Here is a 22,064-nt window from a genome sequence, read left to right as displayed (position 1 = left end):
GAAAGCAGTGGGGCATCACATTGGTAATAGCGAAACAAATAGTCTTCACCGCGGAAAATGACAGCTATTCCATATTGTCCTGCAAAGCTACCTCCAGCTGCTTTATGGCCACTGAGAAAGGAAAATACCCACGAGCAGATAATGTTTAACTATCATACACATGGGAAATGATCACCAGTCCCATGCCAGGGAATGCAAACTGAATACAGTTAAAAATTACAAAATTCCTTTGAATAGATGAAAGAAACCTTAATGTAATGAAAGGATTGTGTAACCAATTAATTTATTACATGGGCTTATTGTTAATGTATGCCAGATTTGAATTCACAAGGTTTTTTTTCTTAATTAGTGATTCATAAAGTAATGGCATATCTTATAATTGATGGCTTATTAAAATCAAAGGTGAAGGAATGTATGCTAAAAGATTGAATGAAAACATGCAAGGATAAATGGTAAAATCTCATCTTGGTACTATAATTCTGAAATTATGTTCCTAATACTGCAAGTCTTCAGCCCAGGACATAATTTGGGCTATACTTTCTCTGATTAGAAAAAATATAGGAAAATCAACATTTATTCGGACTAAATAACTCTTTTTGAAATGCAGTTTGTTCAGTAACACACACACACCAGCTGTGTGTGTACATATACATGAAATATGATTGTGGGTATATTTTGTCAATAATTGATTGTGCTATTACTTTACAACATGAAATAGAGATGAGCCATTTTTTTCCCTTAATGTGAACATTTAGAAATCAGGAGATGTTCCTCTATAGATGATATACCTATTTCATAGTGGCCCAATACATATAAAACATACTGCCCGAACTCCCCAATTCAATGCACTCTACCTGATAACCACAAAACATGCTGATAACTCTATCACAACTAAAATACTCTTCATGAAGAGATGAATGATAGAAAATGAAATTTACAAGTACATGCCTAGTTGACATATTTATAATAAAAATATATTTGTCGAGGGGTATCTTTGTTTAAAAATTTGAACTAGACTTAGTTTTCCCCTAAAGCTGCAGCCCTACTGAGAGTTGCTTGAATGTTTTTCCACTCCCACTTGAATTTTAGAGATGTAACATTCTCCTTTCCCCCTGTTTAGTGCTAACATTTATCTGTTTTCCCTCTGAACTTAGTATTAACTCCAAACTTGTGGGGAGGGACGAATCATGTATCACTTTATACATACAACCAAAACCAAAATCACTCTTGAGATAACCTCTTTACAATTCATTAAAGTTATTTTAGTGACTGAGGTAAGAAAGAAAATGCTAAAATGTGAAGAGTTTCAAAAAAGAAAAACACAGTTAAATTCTCTGCATTTGAAATTTAAGAGAAATTTCAGGTAGCAGGCAGAGAGAGGAAAGAGAAAAGAGAGATTGACAGGACACTTGGTTTGTGCCTTAAAGACATTTAACAACAGAGGTGTCTAATAAAAAATTGGTTATGCTTCTGCAGAACATCCCTCTCCCCATCAGTGTTCACTCTTCCTTCCCCAGGCTTCCTCCCCTACCTTAAGCCACTCTCCATCTCTACCTCAGTGATCCCCAGGAAATGCCATTTTCTACAGAGAAAGCTGAAGGGTTGTGTGTGTTTGGAAATGGAGGAACGTGGCTAGGATTCATATCTGGGTCTAAGGTGAAGAACTTTACATACGAGAGAACAGACAATCCATAAGCTAAACTGATTCCGTAGCAGTAGAAGGAAAGCTCCAGAATTCATCATGAGAATGTAAGCCTGTCTGCAGAAATCTTAGGGTAGGCACTGAACTTCTGTTTGGTGTAGGATTCGAATGGTTCATGATGGTTGAGGTTAATAGATTGGAACTGAACTTACTCGAGTGTTAAAGGCAAAGAAAGACAGCTCAAAAGACATCTTGGTTATATTTGCATGACGGGGGCAAGAAATCAGGCTGAACTGGCGTAGCTGTACCACCGATTTGTCTTTGTCTGTATCAATCACCTTAGACAGAAGATTATCCGTGTAGAGATCAATTAAGCCAATCACATAAACTGACCAAAATTCTCATTACTTCTTTTGATAACTTGCAATACAAGATGGGTATTTTTCAATAACTGAAAATATCTAAAATTATAACTCTTTGTCTGTTTCTGAAAATTTCGACCCCAACTGTCTCTGCCTTGCTTTTTAGCTGGCTTGGGTGGTACCTGGTTTAGGTTAATAAATATGCAATTTTCACATTAAAATTAGATACCAATTAAATCCAAACCTTCCCCATTTCTAATCATGAATTCTCTGTTTTCAATCCTGTCACTTCCTGCTTTGCTCAAAACTTCACATAATTAAGGAATAAAATTTATTTTATAATTTTTCTGTAGTCTTGAGTTTTAAGTATAGGGAAGAGAAAAAAACTTTACTTGGCCCTAATAAAACATGTGTCAATGTAAATGCATTTTTAGGGCACAGCGAAAAACATCCAATGAGATTGACATATTAAAATGAATGAATTCTCTCCAAGGTGGTAGTTTATTCAAAATATCTTAATTGACTTAAGATTGACTGACAGGATGGAGGAGCATCTGCTTGCTGGTGACTGAGGTTAATTTTAGAGTTCCATTATTCATGTAATCTCTCAGCATCATATAACTTTGTCATAATTCTTGTGTTTGACTTCATATATGAAATTAGTGTCCTTGTTGGTAGTGAAGCACAGATGATAAATTTTCTATTGTCCCCATAGTCCTTTGACTAATTTAGACTTAATATGCAGTAACTTATTTCCTAGTTTTTGAAAAATTGAATTAATTGCATGATTGGCCTTTTTCAGAATTCAGTGCTATTTTAAGTAACTTGTTTCTGATTTTAATACCAAATTCTTATTCAAAATTAAAAAGACCACTATTTAAAGGAAACTATTAATGTTATGTGGAATGAAATTTAGTGCCATAGGTTTCCTTAAGGAGCCAATTTACATATTCTGGTTTCTGTTAATACTACGCAGTCAGACTTAAATATGCTTGCATATTTCTTTCCAAAAATAATTCTGACTCCTGACAAGTGGCCATAAATTAACCTATTATCATTTACTCTTGTGTGTTTATTATACGTATATATGTATATATATACTGTGTGTATTTATGATATGTGTGTATGTATGCGTACTCTGCAGTCATCCCTGTAAGCATGCTGAGGTTCTATGTTTTTCATTTTTTCTGCCGTGTGTAAGTTAGGATAATTATAGCTTTATCAAAGGGAGAATCATACGAGAACTAGCAATACAGTGACCACAATATGTAAATACGGTATGTGTTGGCATTTTATATTAGACCAGACTTTGAACTGAGCTATTCCTCCCAGGGAAACAAAAAAGCATAAAATAGTTTTTCCTTCTTTGGAGGACATAACAGGTAATTACTTAAATTAGCAGCAAATGCAATATTTTAATAGCTCTGATGTGTCTTCTTCATGATACCTTATCAGCATGTTGTTGCAATTTAGCCTTGAAAAATAAGTAGTAATGAAACTCGTGATTGGAAAGAGACAAGGTATTATTAAGAAGATACTGAAATGGGGTATGTAATTATGACCAGGTAATGTTACTGTGATGTGAATATAAGAGTAAAAAAAATAACAGTCTGGAAACTAAATACATACTAAGAAAACCACTCTGTGTTAGCATGTTGATTTAAAAGGTGATAATGTACATGTTTGCATATATAGTGCTAGAAAAAATAAGATAAAAACATAATACTTAGAAATAGTGCATTTAGTTTCACTTTTTAAATTAATTAATTTATTAATTAATTACTTTATTTTTGTTGTGTTGGGTCTTCGTTGCTGCACGCGGGCTTTCTTTCATTGAATCGAGGTGGGGCTACTCTTCGTTGCGGTGTGCTGGCTTCTCACTGCAGTGGCTTCTCTTGTTGCGATGCACGGGCTCTAGGCGCGCGCGGTCTCAGTAATTGTGGCTCGTGGGCTCTAGAGCACAGGCTCTGTAGTTGTGAGCACAGGCTTAGTTGCTGCGCCGCGTGTGGGATCCCCCCGGACCGGGGCTCGAACCCATGTCCCCTGCATTGGCAGGCGGACTCCCAACCACTGTGCCACCAGGGAAGCCCCTAGTTTCCCTTTTAAATTTGAAAAATTGTCATCATTTTGATATAATTTGACAGAGAGAGTTTTAACTGCTCTTTAGTTTGTCTTCTTTAAATAATTACTATAATGGAGAAATATTATAAGGTGTATACACAAAAAATAAGATCATAAAGCCAATAAGGTAAAAATCATAATATTCTCATTTCTAATGTGTTTTATGTGTGCAGATTGGGTATACAGAATCTAAGATATATAAAGGAATATTGGCTCTTAGCATAACATGTAAAATATTTTACAGCAGTTTCACTTACACATGTAGACATCTTTAAAAACTAATTATTTAACTTTTGATTGATTTTAACTAAGAAACCAGGATTACCTCTTTTAAATATGTGAATATCCCCCTAAAAATATATGAATAAATTAATTAATTACCTTTAATAAAGATATTTCAGTATGTTTATTACAATTTAGAAACTTAAATGTATGGTACTCTAACTTATTAATAAATTAATCTTTCTGATCATTTTAATATTTCTTGATTAGCAATAATATGTATTTTAATGTAATAAATTATAGCTAGGATTTAGATAATATACAAAACAGAAATCAGAAAATTGACATTTTCAGTAATATACATTGATAGAGAATGTTTTCATTGTTATTAAAGAAAAAGGAAAAACGTTTTCATTAATTCAAGCATATTAATGAGAGATTAAATTTATTTCTGTAATGCTGTCAGCAGTTACTAGGTTTTTAACATGTTTTTATTGAAGTAAAATACATATAACATAAAATTTAACATTCTAATGTGTACAATTCAATGGCATTTGTTATTTTCACAATACTGTGCAACTACCTCCTCTATCTGATTTCAAAACATTTTATCATCCCCAGAGAAAATCCTACAGCCATTAAGAAGTTTTACCCCATTCCTCCCTCCCCATAGCAGACTGACAACTACCAATCTGTCTTCTGTCTCTGTGGATTTACCAATTATGAATATTTCATATAGCACTTTGGTGGTTCCTCAAAAAGTTAAATATAGAATCACCATATGACTCAGTAATTCCACTCCTAGTATATATTGAAAACAGATAGTCAAGCAAATACTTGCATAGACATGGTTCATAGCAGCACTTTTTACAGCAACTAAAAGGTGGAAACAACCTAAATGTTCATCAGTGATTGAATGTATAAACCAATTGTGGGATGTACATACAATGGAATATTATTCTGCCTTAAAGATGAATGACATATTGATATATGCCACAACATAGATGAAACACTGAAAATATTATGAAAACACCATGCCACTTGAAAGAATCTGCTATAAAAGCTCACATATCACATAGCTTTTAAAAAAAAACTATGGTAAGAACAGTTAACATGAGATCCAACAATACATTTTTAAGTGTACAATACAGTATTATTAATTATAGGCATAGTGTTGTACAGCACATTTCTAGAACTTAATCATATTGTGTAACTGAAGGTGTCAAAATATGTCAAACTGTACATGTTAAATAAGTGTTATTTATTGTATGTCAATTATACAAATATGTGTGTAAGCATATATATATTTGTATGTCATTATTGGCATATAATAATCAACAAATATGTATTACACAAGGGGAAAAATAAAAAGATTCTCATGAAAATATAAACTGAATATGTGTCAAAGATTTTATTCAACTCATTAATTAATGAGGAAATTCTTAAAATGTTAAAGTGGCTTCAAAATGCATTTGAGGAGCTGAATATTTATAAACAATAAATGTTGTTTGCTGAGTCAGATTCCAAACTGGTTAATGTTCTGCACAGTCATAACAGTAAAATGTGAATATTTAGAGACAAAAATATTTGCATTTCCACTAGACAAAAATCTGTAACTTCACATTAGCCTTTACAGAGCTATGAAGTAGCCTAGTCAACAGTAAGTGAATCAGAGGCACAGCCCAGAACAGCACCTAAAGAACCTCCAGTAATCTTTTGTCTATTTCCAAGTTTCTCGTAATTTTTCTACAAATAGATTTCTGTCTAATGTTTATATTGTAAAATGCTTCAATTCATAATTCGAAGTATTTGCTATAAACAAAAAATAGAATTTTGAATAAGTTCAACAGAATTCTCAACAGTTGTTATTGTGTTTTTCTAAAATGTTGTCTAGTTCATATCTCAGGGAATAATACATTTGCCCTAAGGCATAAAACAAGAAAAATATGTTAATAGTCTTGATCAAAAACCCTAAGGTAGGGGCTTCCCTGGTGGCGCAGTGGTTGAGAGTCCGCCTGCCAATGCAGGGAACACGGGTTCGTGCCCCGGTCCGGGAAGATCCCGCATGCCGCGGAGCGGCTGGGCCCGTGAGCCATGGCCACTGAGCCTGCGCGTCCGGAGCCTGTGCTCCGCAACGGGAGAGACCACAACAGTGAGAGGCCCGCGTACTGCAAAAAAAAAACAAACAAACCCATAAAAACCCTAAGATATAATGTAAATACATTGATAGGACCTATTAAATAATACCTTGTTTATTTATATTTAGATGAGAAAATTCTTTGCTTTTATTTTCTTATATTATAAATCTTTATGTTCATTTGCTTTCTGCTAATCACCTAAAGTTTAAAAATTAGCTCATTTCCCATCCGATATATATGTCAGTTACATTTTTCCGTATCAATGTAATACAGTCTATATCCTGCTGAAACTCATTTAGTATAGTTGTGTATGCTTCACTTGTCTAGAATTCATCTGTGTATAGCATTTCAAAGAAAATAGTTATGTGGTAAATTACTTTTTATCCTCAGATGAGATCAGTTTTTATAATAAGTGAAAATTTCATTTCTTCCAATTGTCATATGCTTTATTACTTCAAAAAATACAATTATGCATGAATGAAGAGGGAATCTAAATTAATTTGTGTATTAAAGTTAAGTCAAAGTCCTGACCTCACACTATCTTTGAATACTTCCTGAAGTTCCACAATATGTTAATTCACTTAACAAATATTTACTTATGTAATGTGAGCTATGTGCCAGGCATTGTTCTAGGCTAAGAACATAAAAGACCAAAGCTCCTTAGAAACTACATTCCAGTGCATGGAGACATATATACCAATAAACTAGTAAGTAAACAGTATATCAGATGGTCCTAAGTATAAGAAGAGGAAACAAAAGTGGGGAAATATTAGGGATGCAGATTAGATAGTTGTAATTTTATTTATATATTTATTTATTCATTTTAATCTGAAATGTTTTATTAATTTTTAAATTTGTCTTTTAATTGAAGTAGAGTTGATTTACAATACTATTTTAGTTTCAGGTATACAACATAATGATTAATGTTTTTATAGATTATACCCCATTTAAATTTATTATAAACTAATGGCTATATTTCCCTGTCCTGTACAATATATCCTAGTAGCTTATTTATTTTATGCATAGTCGTTTGTACCTATTAATCCCCTATTTTGCTATTACCCCTTCCACCTTTCCACCTCCCCACTGATGACCACTAGTTTGTTCTCTACATCTGTGAGTCTCTTTCTGTTTTGTTATATTCATTTATGTCTTTAAAAATTGTACATATAAGTGATAACATACAGTATTTGTCCTTCTCTGTCTGACTTATTTCACTAAGCATAATCCCCTCTAGATCCATCCATGTTGTTGCAAATTGCAGAATTTCTTTCTTTTATGGCTGAGTAATATTCTTTATTCATTTATCTGTTGATTAACACTTGGGTTGCTTCCGTATCTTGGCTGTTGTAAATAATGCTGCTGTGAATATTGGAACATTGGGTCCATGAATCTTTCAAAGTAGTGTTTTCATTTTCTTCAGCTGTACACTCAGGAGTGGAATTGCTGGATCATATGGTAGCTCTATTTTTAGGTTGTCAAGGTAGGTATCACTGAGGAAGTATGATATTGTGATTTATAATAAGTATGTAGTTGGTCTTCCTCCCCATTTCTGACACAGAGATCCTAAAATACTTAGCATTTCCTGAGGGCTGAGAGTCATAATATTTTTTATCTCCCTCCTGTCTTTTGTGTTATTTTCATATATTTTACTTCTACATTTATAGCAATCCCAAGCCACTTATTTTTGTGCTTCTATTGTCTTTTGAAAATATAGTAACCAATTGAAAATAATCTAAATTTATCAACATATTTAACTTTACAATATCTTCATTTCTTTCTGAGACCTTTTATATAGTTTTTTTTAACATCTTTATTGGAGTATAATTGCTTTACAACAGTGTGTTAGTTTCTGCTGTATAACAAAGTGAATCAGCTATACATAAACATATATCCCCATATCTCCTCCCTGTTGCATCTCCCTCCCACCCTCCCTATCCCACCCCTCTAGGTGGACACAAAGCACCGAGCTGATCTCCCTGTGCTATGTGGCTACTTCCCACTAGCTATCTATTTTATATTTGGTAGTGTATCTATGTCCATGCCCCTCTGTCACTTCGTCCCACCCTACCCTTCCCCCTCCCCGTGTCCTCAAGTCCATTCTCTATGTCTGCGTCTTTATTTCTGTCCTGCCCCTAGGTTTTCAGAACTTTTTTTTTTTTTTTTTAGATTCCATATATATGTCTTAGCATACAGTATTTGTTTTTCTCTTTCTGACTTACTGCACTCTGTATGACAGCCTCTAGGTCCATCCACCTTACTACAAATAACTCAATTTCATTTCTTTTTATGGCTGAGTTTATATAGTTTTACTTTAGCCTGAATGGCCAATAACTACATTTCTTGATCTCTTGGCAATGAACCTGTTTGGCTATTGCTCTTCTGAATGTGTGCTTATTTCATCTTATTTTCAGTACATTAAAGCTGTTCCATTTTTTTTCTGGTTTCCATTATTTCTGATAACATGTTAGCTGACACTTTTATTATTAGTCCTTTTCATATAATAGCTCCCACTGCTGAGATGCTTTCTAGATATTTATATTTACTTTAATTAGAATTATAGAATGTGCTGTCCTTAAGCTTATTTTTCTATTTATTTATCTTATATGGTTTTGTTAAACCCTTGGAACTATATGTTGCTTTTAAACAACTTTGAAATAATTTTAGCCAATATTTCTTCAAATATTTGTCTGTCCCTTCCCCACTTTCAGCTCATTTTCTCTAATGCATATGTAAGTTAGACTATCTTATACGCTTACAGATTATTGAAGTTTTATTTTTTCTCAGTTGTTTTTTTCCTTGGGGAGGGTTGTTTGCTTGCAGAATTGCTCTCTAGTTTTCTGAACTTTTATTCTGCATTGACTAATCAGTTGACTGTTCCATGCAATGTTATTTTTGATTACAGATATTTTATTTTTATGTCTAATATTTGCAACTACTTCTATTTTTCATAGTTCTCTTGATATCCCCATTTCTTCTTTTATTATGTCCATCATTTTCTATAGTTTTAAGGATATATTTTTGATGGTTATTTAAAATCTTTGTCTTCTGATATAAGAATCATCTCTGGTTCTCTATCTGCATTGTTTGTTTCACATCTGATTATCTTTTTATCACATAATGGAGATTGTAGATGTTACCTGGCAAAGAACCTGGATATTTTTGTCTTCCTCTGAAGAGCGTTGATTTCTCTTCTAGCAGGAATTCCCTTACTGACAGATAACCTTGATAATGTAGAAGCTTAGTTTTATGCTTGGTTCAGCTGGCATATTTCATTTTTTTTTTTCAAATTATCAGTGCTGTGAAGTGATCGTTAATCCTAAGGCATGGCTCTTTGATGATTTTGATAGGGATCCCAAGGTATTTATCTAGCCCCTCAATTATTTAGACTTGAACTTCAAATTGTAACTTTTATAGAATGGAGAAGCTGTTGAAATCTCTGCTCAGTCCTTTTAGCCTATTACTTTTCTCAGAACTTCTTGGATTCAGGTCCTTCATGTGTGCAATTTAGGTGTCAGTCAAGACTTCGAGTCAATCTTGTACATGGGATCTTTGGGCCTTCCCACTGTGGCATCTTCTATTTTGGGATTTCTTTCCTAAATTTGTAGCCACTCCGCTTCACCTAAATCTTTATTTCTATTTTTCAAGCTAATAATGTTCTCACTTTCTGCATAAACTATATTACTTGAGAACCATGCTGACCAGTGAGTATTTCCAGGGGGAAATTAGATTAAAATTGACTATTTAAACACTGCGAATTCTCTCCTTCAAGGGCCTTCAGTTTCTACCTGTATGCTCTCTAGTACTTTCAGGCAGTTGATTTTTTTTAGACTTTTTAATTGTATTTGTTAGAATAATAGTCTGCTACAAACTACTCAGTCATTACCAGAAGCAAGAATATAATGTACATATTTGAAATAAGGAGATACATTATATGTGTTTAAGCTTGTATCGTTCTCATTGAATTACTAGCAGTTTGTTATCCTGTTGGGTAAAGTTTTCACATTTGATCGATCGATGAATTGTTTTAGAAGTGTGAGAACTGGGCAAGGAATTTTATTTTAATCATGTCTTTTCTAAATTTTGGAATGCTGTGTATAGAAAATACAAGATAATGATTTTCTCCTCATCCAATCACAATATCATTTTCACATAATGGCTTATGCAAGTCTTATAAAAAGTCACAAGGGATTTATACAAACGTTTAGGGCTATTGCACATAAACTGTTGGGTGAATTCATTTTGCAAGTGTAATTATTATGATGAAAAAATATAATTGAAGATTTTAGTCACATCCTTGAAAAGAGAGAATTTTATTAAAAATAGATACTTATCTACATTTTAAAAATCAAGTTCATTTTAAGTTTTTGTTAGCAGAAATTGGAAAAAATGGCATTTTATCTTTTACAACTACCCTTTCACAGTCTAATATCAACAGCAAGTAGTTTGGTAGTTCTCCAAATATAGTCTAATTGTGAGAGCTGGTTAAGAATGCAAGTGTGTAGAGTCTAGGATTTTGCATTTATAAGTTCCTCAGGTGATCCTCCTACAGAATTTGAAAGCAACTGGTTTAATAATAGATGATTATCCAGATTAGTGACAAAATTCTGATGAATTTTCAAATTACTTCCTTTCTCAAGGAGCTTCCAAAATTTCTCATATCTTATTTATAAAATATGGAAATAATAGCACATGAGCCAACCTTATAAATAGGAATTAAAACCAGTGGGCTCCTGTGGAGCTAATAAAAATGGCTTAAAAAGCAGGGCAAAAATAAGAGTGTCTTGCTTTACGTTAAATGTTGTTCTTCATGAATACAGCACAATGAAAACCATATAATATAGTATAAACAATATAATAAAAGTATTCAAAATAAACTTAGTTCAGCAAGGAGAACCTGGCATGTGGCACAGATTAAAAGAAAGCTAGGGGGCTTCCCTGGTGGCGCAGTGGTTGAGAGTCTGCCTGCCGATGCAGGGGACATGGGTTCGTGCCCCGGTCCGGGAAGATCCCCCATGCCGCGGAGCGGCTGGACCCGTGAGCCACAGGCTCCACAACGGGAGAGGCCACAGCAGTGGGAGGCCCGCGTACCACAAAAAAAAAAAAAAAAAAAAAAGAATAGGAGCAAATTTTCACAGCTGTCCTTCACTCCGTTTTTTTTTTTTTTTTTTTCCTTGAGGACCCTTTAAATCAATGATTGCCCCCTGGTCCTCTGGATGCTCACGGAATAGGCACCGGATAAATGATTTCTGAATGAATCAGTCCTTTTGATGTATTTAAAGAACCTTTTATTATTGGGATTTGTATTGCCTTGAAAGGTGCTCCTAAAATTTTCTTTTGACTCACTTAAGTTTGAATTGCCCCTGACCTGCCACATTGTGTGCTTTTAGGTTCTCTTCAGGAAAGGTACCCATGATGGTTTAAAAAAAATACGTACTGGGGTGGGATAGGGAGGGTGGGAGGGAGGGAGATGCAAGAGAGAAGACGTATGGGAACATATGTATGTGTATAACTGATTCACTTTGTTATAAAGCAGAAACTAACACACCATTGTAGAGCAATTATACCCCAATGAAGATGTTAAAAAAAAAAAATACGTACTGCACTCACCCGTCTCCGCCTTCAGCTGTCATAATGGATTCTTTGAACTTGACTAGTTATCTGCCCCTACATGGATTCCATTTTACTATCTCATCTTTGACGAGAAATGATACAAAAAAGGAATCATTCTCTTAAGTTAGTACTTATCAGTACAGATCAAAATAGGATAAATTAGGTCATTGACTAGAGAAAGTAGAAGAGCCTCTTGGATGCAATAAGACTTTAAGTCCTTTTGAAGTGCTCCCTGCATTTTCCCAGAGTTTTTCAATACTTTTTATCATCTAGGTGAATGCTATTTTGCATGCTTGATGTGCACGTTTATCTGCATACACGTGCTCCTTAGATTAATGAAGTTTCAGTCCTTTTGCTTCCTAACTCCAAGCGTTTCTGTGTGTTCTTGAACCATTCACTCACTTTCCTGATTCCCTTGCTATCTTAAACATTCAATTATTTTCTCTGGTCTCATGTTTTTAAAAAAAATTCTTTTTTCAGTCTTCTCATTCAGCCATTTAAAAGTGCTCAGATCTCACAGATTGTGAGAAAGACACATTGTCCTATCTGTGTTTTCCGCCTCAAATGGAAAAAAAAAAATCTCTACAGCAGTTTATATGCACTCTCTTGTACTCTTTAGCAACTACTGAGTCTTTCATTCTCTAGCATTTATATCACCATTATTCTACTGAAGCTACTCTTTAAAAAGTTCCATTTACTTATTAGCAACCAAATTCCTTAGTGTTCCTGTTCATTGATGTCCCTGGACAGTTGGACACTGTGGAACCCCAGCTTCCTAGAAACCCTTCTCCACTTACTTCCATAACATTCTAACCTGGGACTATTCTGACTTCCTCAACTGCCCTGTTTATCACCTCTGGTTCCACCCTTTCAACCAACTTTTTAATGGGTTCTGACTTTGACATTCTTATTACTCCTTGCCTGTACTCTTTTCCATGTCTTTACAACTATGCCCTTTGGCTTTACTAATCACCCATACGTAATGACTATAAAATCTACCTCCTTCCTTGCTTTTGCCCCTGAGCAGCAGTCTTTCCTTACTGAGCTTACTGCCATATAGTTTTACCAGGATCTTCCAAAAATATTTCAAACGCATTTCCAAAATTAAACTCATTCTCTTCATTCCTCAAACTGATCCTCTCCCATGTATTTATCAGTGTCAGTGATACCAACATACTTCTTTTTATAGTTTCAGTCCTTCTCTTCAGCTTGCTTTAAACAATTCTATATTTAAGATCTGTCAACTTTACCCATTTTTTGATGCCCTTTATGTTTCCACTTCCACTAACCCTTTCCAACACTCACCTCTTATAGACTCTGGTAGTCACCCATTATTGGTAGGTTCATCTGTTTGTAAGCACGTGGTAAACTTAGGAGAATTTAGCTCTAACCCTAGTTAAGAGCACTTGCTGCCCTTATTCGGATGGTGGCTGGTATTTGCCATCAGAGTTTCAAGGTCTTTATTGAGATGCACAGCATAGGAATTTATGTTATTGCTTTTCGTTGAAAATAAAAGAAACATACAAAAAGCACAGAATGTCTAAGTGTGATGACTCTAAACATGTTGTTCGACTTCAGTCCTATCTCTAACTTGCTTCAGCCTCTGTGCTCATCTTTGCGCCCTGTACACACGCTTCTTAATTTACCACCAATTCTGCGTCAGTGCAACCAGAGAAAACTTGACATGGACTCCAGCCACACCCCCAACTTACTGTGTTGGCTCCGGCCAGGCTGTGTGTGGAATAGCTTTGCACAGACAAGGTCTGAGGGATGAGGACATGGCCTTGTGTGGAGAGAGGCCAAAGTCAGAGACAGAAGAACAGTTTAGGGTCTCAGATTCAAGGAGAAAGTGCGAATCCACAGACACTGGAAGAAGTAAGAACTTGAAGGGATTTGAACGAGCTTGAAAAATAAGTGGGTGTCTGCATAAATGGAAAATATTGAGGAGTCAGGACAAGCAAAAATGCAAAAATGCTCATCTAGATATGGGACTAGGAGATAAGTTGGCTGAGAGGTGATCAGGGGAAGAAAGATAAAAGTTGGCCCTGGGTTTTTCTACCCTTTGTGTTTTTAATTGATGTACTAGATTAATATTATGTTTCCTGGGACCTAAATTGGAGTTATTATCAGTGAACTAGTGAACCCAGTTTAAGCTATCCAGTCTTGAAAACTTTGTCCTTAGATACTAAAGTTGAATTAATATCCTTAGACTCATTCTTATTCCAATATAATTATTTGTTTTTGAGAGCCCCCTTCATTAAATTGTTTCTGTAAGGTCTATTTTCTATGTCCACGAGTCTGACCAATAGCTTTAGAACTTCAAATACCACTTCCCTATAGTGTAAGAAGCTTTAGCATGAAACTCCATGGCTCTGTGAACTCTAAAATTACATGCATTTCTGAATGACTGTGCAAATGTGCATGTTCCTGGGTGTCTGCTTAAATATTTTAGCAGACCCTTAAAGACACAGGAGATCTGAAAAAGCTGTTGTCCCGGAGGTTTATCAATGTGAGCAGGATGCTGGAAACCTCTTAAAATATAAATCTGATCATGCCCTGCTCCTCTGTTTTATAACAGTTTGGGTTTCCCTTGGCGCTTGAATGAAGACCAGATCTAAGGAATGTGACCTATAATACTTGAGGGGTATGTCAATTTTGAAATCTCTAGACTAGGTTTGCATTGCTTTTTTTCCTGGACATGTGGCTCGAGAATATATTACTTCATTTCAATTCCTTTAGCAAACTCTGCTCCCTCTCATCTCAAGGTCTTGCATATTTTTTGGGGGAAGGAACTGTCCCCATCATAATTTCCCAACCTGCTTCTACCAGCCCTTTCCCCCAATTACTTTCTATCTCACTTCTCATCTCAGCTTAAACACTGTTTTCTTGTTAAGTCTTTCCTGACCGTTCTGACAAAATTGGGTTTTACTTATTCATATGTTCATAATTGCCCTCTACTTTTATGTCATGATGTTTATCACAGCTTATAATTATAAATTTGAGTCAAAATTTTATTAATATTTATCTTTTGTGTGTGTAAGCTCAGAGTGCAGGGAAATGATGGTTAATTTTCATTGTATTATTTGTAGCACCCAGGATGGAGTTTGGTACTCAGTACATGTGCAGTACAGATTTGTTGAATGAATACATGCTTTGATTTACTATCTTGGAGCTCGTCACTTGAGTGCGTAGTTACATTCATACACCCCACAGCATCCTTCACAGAATTTTAGTACATAGTAAATCCTAATTAAATAATTGTTGACTGAATGACAAGATGCTTTCCTAACAGAGAAATGCTGCTTTCCTGCAGTTACCTTAATCATGTGTTCTTCTTTTTATTTCCCATATGTAAAAATGCTAAATGGTGTAATTTCTAGGTCAATTGCTTAAAAAGGTATTTCCAAAGTGATGAACTCTAATGATCATGTTTAAGTCTTCATGAATTTCACACATACCTGCCTACAGCATTTGTATACATGAATACATGGAGAACTTATCATTTGATTTTTCATATTCCGTAGCTAATGTGAGTTGCTATGCAAATTAGACCATATAACTTTCTGCACATTTTAAAGAATTATATGCATGTGCCTCACTGTATGTTAACTGATCTATGGAAGCAGTAAGTACTGACAGAGCACTTAATTGCTTAAACCATCATCCTGGCACAGTGAACCTTTCATAATTCTTGATAATATGTTTCTGATTATTTGTTGCCTGAGTGCCATATCGTAAGAACGTATGTGAACGTAAGGGTCTATGTGTAGTTAGGTCATATGCCATTTTATATAAGTGAGCTATAAACCAATTCGATTACACTGGAGTTAAATTTTAAAAGGGTGATTCATAAATAGAAATGAATGTTTTCACAGTTATGCTTCTCTAACATTGTGAAGGCATAACATTGTTATACTTCTCTATTACTGTTTACAGTAATAGATGCCTTTACTGATAAGGCTAAACTTGTCCAGAATATTCACAACATTGTAATATTTGAACAATATTTTTTGTCTCATAGAAATGACTTTGAGAGGTGTTGTTAGCTAGACAGTGCAATGCATACTGATAAATTAGAGAAAGTATAAGAAATGAAAGCCCACAGGAGACGTTTTATCTGTTTTAAAAATCATTTTGTAGTTTGACAATGCCTAGTAGCTAAACTCAGTGTCCCAGGATCTATTGAACTGATAGAAAGTGGAGCTTAGCAGTTGCACTATCATAATAAGACAGTTGTCAGCATGCTAGAATCTCATTTTGACTGTGGTTTGATGAAAGTTGCCCTCAAAGGTGTGTAGTAGCTCTATTGAAGACACCCACATATGCAACACCACGTAATTGAGCTAAGAATCAAGTAGTATAAAGTAAAGTTCCTGGACTTTCAAAAGTAAATACACTCTCATTGATTACCTCTCACCCAGTGTCCCTGTGGCAATGGAGCTGAAGCACTTGTGCTTCAATTAGGACTTAGTGGCAATTCACAGCAAAGATGAGAGATTGAACATGAATATTGAAAACTAGAAGCTAATTATGCTTTTTCAGAATAAAATGGTATCTAAATGTATGGAGAGTCTATTACGAGTCATAAATTGTGCTGTAGATTTTACATGGACTATTTGAACTCTTCACAGCAAACCTATGGAATAGGCACTATTATTATCATTTCTGTATTACTATCGAAATTAATAAAAGGAGGCTAAACTGGCCTTCTGCCACAGAGTTTACATGACAGAACTTTGGAGCCCAGTCTCAGAATTAAAAGGCCAGGCTTCTAATCACCACACAGGCAAATGAGATAAAACCCAAATGGCTGTTTATGAAGATGGCTGCCGCAGGCTATTTGGGAAAGATATTTTTGGAACCACATTGTCTAAACTACACAAGGTTTTTAGTTTGTTTGTTTGTTTTCAATAAGTAGTGGACCCAGAGCTATTGAAGTTGAGATTTGGAGAATTAAGATAGTATAGGGGCTGGTAGATATTCTTAGCATTCTTATCCTTCTTTCATTCCCATTCTCTCTCTTACCATTCTATACATACAAAAATGAATGAACCAAACCTATAAATCCCATAAAAGCTATCCTTAATCTGTCCCTTTTTTAGTGTGTTTATAAAAAAAAGGCCAATAGCTTTCAAGCAAATATGATATGGACTGAAGCAGAGAGCTCTGCACAATTCTTAGGATGTGGCTTGGCAAAATCTGTTCATTTTTTTCTCAGGAGCAGGAAATACATGCAATGAAGCAGATTCATCCAGTGCATAAGCAATGCATAGAGTACATGTTTTTCTGGGAAATTGACTGATATTGCTGTATCATCAATATACTTTTATATAATATTGTCAGCTATTTTTATCCTATTGTCCAGAATCATAAGTAGAAAAAGTGCCTGCATTTTTGATGCTATAACTTAAAAGTACTCCAAGCGTAACTTTTAAGTTTTATTAAAAATGAAGATAGTACTAAAATTTTCCTTACCTATTTTAAAATTTTCACATTTAGAAGAATCTATTATATTTTAAATTTTACTTACTGCAGCCTAAAAGCTGCAGCTCTTTAGCGCCATAAGCAAGAATTGTTACAATACATGCTTCAGGTTTTTAGGTTTTTCCACCAGGGCTTGGGGTATATAAAACACTAAGAAGTATGTGAAATAATGAATTATATCTTACATCGAGTGTATTTGTGCCACCATCCTATACTCATAAAGGATATTGCAGTGTTTCCTCTTGCTCTTGGACTTAGCCTAGTGAAATTACATTCTGGACAGATACTACATACTTACTGACAATAGTGGGGGATATGAAGCCTGTTGCTTCATATACCCCATGAAGATTCAATCAAAGCCAAAAGGAAACAAAAATAGCTTGAATAAACAAATGGCAATTTACTCCAAAATGTATTATACATTTGCACATGAAATTTTCCCCAAGTCTCCATTAAGTAAAAATATTGGAGAAAGTAATACAGTTCATGGGGTTAATTCAAAAGCGGGTGGGTAATTGAATGAAAGATAGTCAAACAACTGATTTGAAGAGGCCATTATAAACCACTTAATGCAAATTTGAAGAGAAACAAATAATAGGGAAATTTTCCATTTAAAATGAATAATCTTAAAAGTATACAATTATATGTTAATTTCAAATATATATATATTGTATTTATAATTCACAAAAATCTTAGATGTTTCTGTGTGTGTATCTTACAGTGAACTTCTGGGAATCTTAAAAATTCAAATCTGGATGATGAAAATTAGATCAAATCAATATTTAGCAATATTCAACCAATTTGTAATAAGCTTAGTAATTTGTAAGTATAGTAAACATATGTATCCTAAGTAAAGACAGGTGAAAAGCACTACTCTTAATATAAATTACATTATATTTGGAATTGTGACTCCATTTCTAGTTCGTTCTTACCTAATATCATGCTAATAAGCTTTTGTGGTGTAGATACTGGTTTTAAGTTTCCTCCTAGGATTTGAACTGTCAGTAAAACTTTAACAGAAACAACTCTAAACTACTTAAACTACTCAAGGCTAATTATTAAAAGGTGTAATGTGCAGCATGTGACTATAGTTAATAATACTCTTCTGTATATTTGAAAGTTGTTTAAAAGTTCTCATCATAAGAAAAAACATCTGTATGTATAGTGACAGATGTTACCTACACTTATTGTGATCATTTCACAATGTACACAAATATTATGTTGAACAACTGAAATTAATATAATTTATATTCAATTATATCTTAATAAAAAATGTATAAAGGAGAGCAATCAATACTTGGAAGTTTGTTTTCAACATCTTAGATATTCCACCTCTTTAACACAAATAGGACATTATGTAAAAAAGCTTTACCTTAATAATATAGTTCCTAGTTTGCCAATATGAATGTTAGCTAGATTTGTCTGAGTCATATTAATTCTCAAAAGAATATAATTCTCAGAAAACTAATTCCACTGAGGAAAGTAAGTTTAATTTTTCAAACGTGGAGAGAAAACTAAGACCAGAAAAGAAATATCCAGTTTATTATTTTTAAAATGATTGCAGATTAGCCTCATTGATTCCATAAATTTCTGTTGAATGCCCAATAAATACAAATACACACACACATTGATTTATTTAAAGTAATATGCAATGTCTATTTCAGTTGTTTTAAAAAATGATTGAGCAGTGAGCAATCGAAGTCAGATATGAGAAAAGATAATGCTGGTTCTTTAAGTATTTCATGGTTACTGAAAGAAAAAAAAGAGTTTTTCTGGTTCTGAAGGGTAAAAATAAGTATCTGGAATAAGATATACTACAAACAAACCCTCTAATTCCTGTTTCATTGATATATTGGGGCAAAGGTTTCCAAATGACAAACTTGTAATAATACTTCTGTTTTACCACACTGATGAAAAAAATCAGTAACATTAACAATGATTTAAATAGAATAACCATCTGAATAGTTTAAGAACACTGAGTGAAATCTTAGATTTCAAAACAGGTTCCTTTCACAAGCAAAAATTTGCACGCTCACATTCAAATGCACATTTCGAAACTATCTCCTAAATTATTTCTCATTCTCTCTGAGTTCTTCTTTAAAAGTAGAATCAGATTTAGCAATATGTGTTAAATTCTGTAAATAGGATTAGCTAAATTCACCCTAGTTTGTCTGAATTGTTTTGAAACACAAAACACCATTTTGAATAGCCACAACCTCTTTTCATCACGTTCCATGTTCAGCTTCCTATTTTTGCTCTTTGCTGTGGCCTTGAGCACAGTGTTCTTTTTTGCTTCACTTTTCTTCACTTATATGATGAAGACAATCATGTAGTATTTGAGAATGTAGATCTACCCCTGTGACTGTGTTGTCTCTGTAACTGTTCTATATCTTCTTATTACTGTGTCAGTTTTCTTAGATTGTAAAGTTTTGAATTTTACAATTGGAAGATTTTTGTTTTATTATGAAAAAATTTTCTCTGATACCATTTACCCTAACCTGAGTTACCTATCTGTGTATTATATAATCTGTTTATTGGGTCTATATCCCTCTATTTAAAAAGTGTCAGGGGGCAGAAAGTGTAGACGCCAATTTTAATTGTTAGCTAAAAACACTTTTTCAAACATCCTCTTTGCCAAATATATGACTTGAATACCTCTTTTATTCCTCTGTGCTTCTGTTCATTTTGGTAGCAGCTGAATGGGAGGTAAATGATCTGCATAAGTCACAAACTACATAATAGGATCATGCATATCTTATTTTTTATTTTAGCCAAGTTCTAAGTAATTGCCACCCACAGCCGGTGTTTAATAAAAGTTACTAAGATGGAACCACTGAGGGCCAGGCAAAATTTAACTCCACCTGATAAGTATGTCTTCAAGATTAATAACATCTCAAAGCAAAAGGGATCCCCAATCTTTATAATCATTTTCAGATTAAAATTTTACATAATTAGATTTCAAAAGAATTATCAGGCATTGCCTATAAAACAGAACTTGCTAATCATTCCTGTACATTTTGTACTGACTTGCCCACTATTAGCCCGAGCTATATTTACATTTTAAAGAATTAAGGAAAAAGTAGACATTGTGTTTGTAGTTTCTTTTTTCATGTAATTATGTTCAAACTAGGAATACATTTTTCTCAATTTTTTGATACTCTCCCCTGCCCCATTGCATGACCTAGACACGAAAAGCTCTATAATCTCCTTCACTAATTTAGAGAAAACCATAATTCAGTTGTTACAAGTATAATTCATGCCAGAGCACTGAGAATCACTAAGCAACTAATTCAAGAATTTAATGATTTAGGGACTTCCCTGGCAGTCCAGTGGTTGAGACTTCGCCTTCCAGTGCAGGAGTGCGGGTTCGATCCCTGGTTGGAGAGATAAGATCCCACATGCCTCATGGCCAAAAAAACAAAACATAAAGTGGAAGCAACGTTGTAACAAATTCAATAAAGATTTTTTTAATGGTTTACATAAAAAAAAACTTAAAAAAAAGAATTAATGATTTATCTTTTCCTAAAATTTTAAACTTTAGAGGAACAAGATGAATTTTCTGGTCTACTATGGCTTTCTGTGTTTTTCATTTGCATCCATATTATGATGTAATTTGGGTTCTAGATATTGAGGAACATGCTTTGGAAACTGTGTTGAGGTGAAAGTATCAACAATAGTTTAAAATATATGTAAGTGAAATTACTCCACTTTTTTAGTCACTAGAGAGTGAAACAATGTTTCATAAAATGATTTCTTTGCATTTGAGAGAAAGAAAATTTAAGGAGGTAGGATTATGCGTTGATAACTGATATTAGTATATGCTAACAATGTTGAATCCATAATTTGATATTGATAATTCTACATTTTTCTTCCTGAACTACACCATTAGCATGGTGTGTGTAAATGCTTACTCTAAGTATAATGACTATAGTTTACCATTAAAAAGTAGTGTTCTTTGTGGAGAACAAATGCGCTAGTCGGTTTCCAGAAGCTATAAATTCTATAAGAAATGTTTAATCTAATCCTTGATCATAATGATTTTATTCTCTAAATGAGGAAATGAGACATATATGAAACAGTCGATAAACAGTTGGATATGCTAAATGCTACAAAGCAATTAAGTAAGAACAGAGTGATATGAGATCAGGTTGTTATTGCACAGGTTTGTATATGTGTCAAAGGAACAAGGCATGTGCCTTTTAAGTCTGACAGCTGGCTATCTCTCTTGGACTCACAGGGTGTAATTACCTTAAAAACCAGAGGCTGCAAGAGAAATAAAGCATCTTCAGTAAGCATAAGTTTGGGAAACAATGGCTTAAATAATGTTATGTGTCTTTAGCAAGACTTTTCTTTTTCAAAATAGGCTAATGTACATTGGGATATTTGAAAGTAGACATTGTCTATAGTAGTAGGCATAGTACTTTTTAAACCTTTGTTTTCACCTGATATTCCACAGAATTCATTTTAAAAATGCTCTTAGTG

General features: G+C 34.0%; 1 long non-coding RNA gene across 1 annotated transcript in view; it reads left to right on the top strand.

Moving 5' to 3' along the window:
- The window catches only part of LOC307196842, a 258,268-nt gene that overhangs the window by 107,056 nt on the left and 129,148 nt on the right, over window positions 1–22,064 (top strand). The window lies entirely within an intron of this gene.

The sequence above is a fragment of the Stenella coeruleoalba genome (genome assembly GCF_951394435.1).
Source record: "Stenella coeruleoalba genome assembly, chromosome: 14".
NCBI classification, from domain to species: Eukaryota; Metazoa; Chordata; class Mammalia; order Artiodactyla; family Delphinidae; genus Stenella; species Stenella coeruleoalba.
This window is presented reverse-complemented; position numbering and strand designations above follow the sequence as displayed.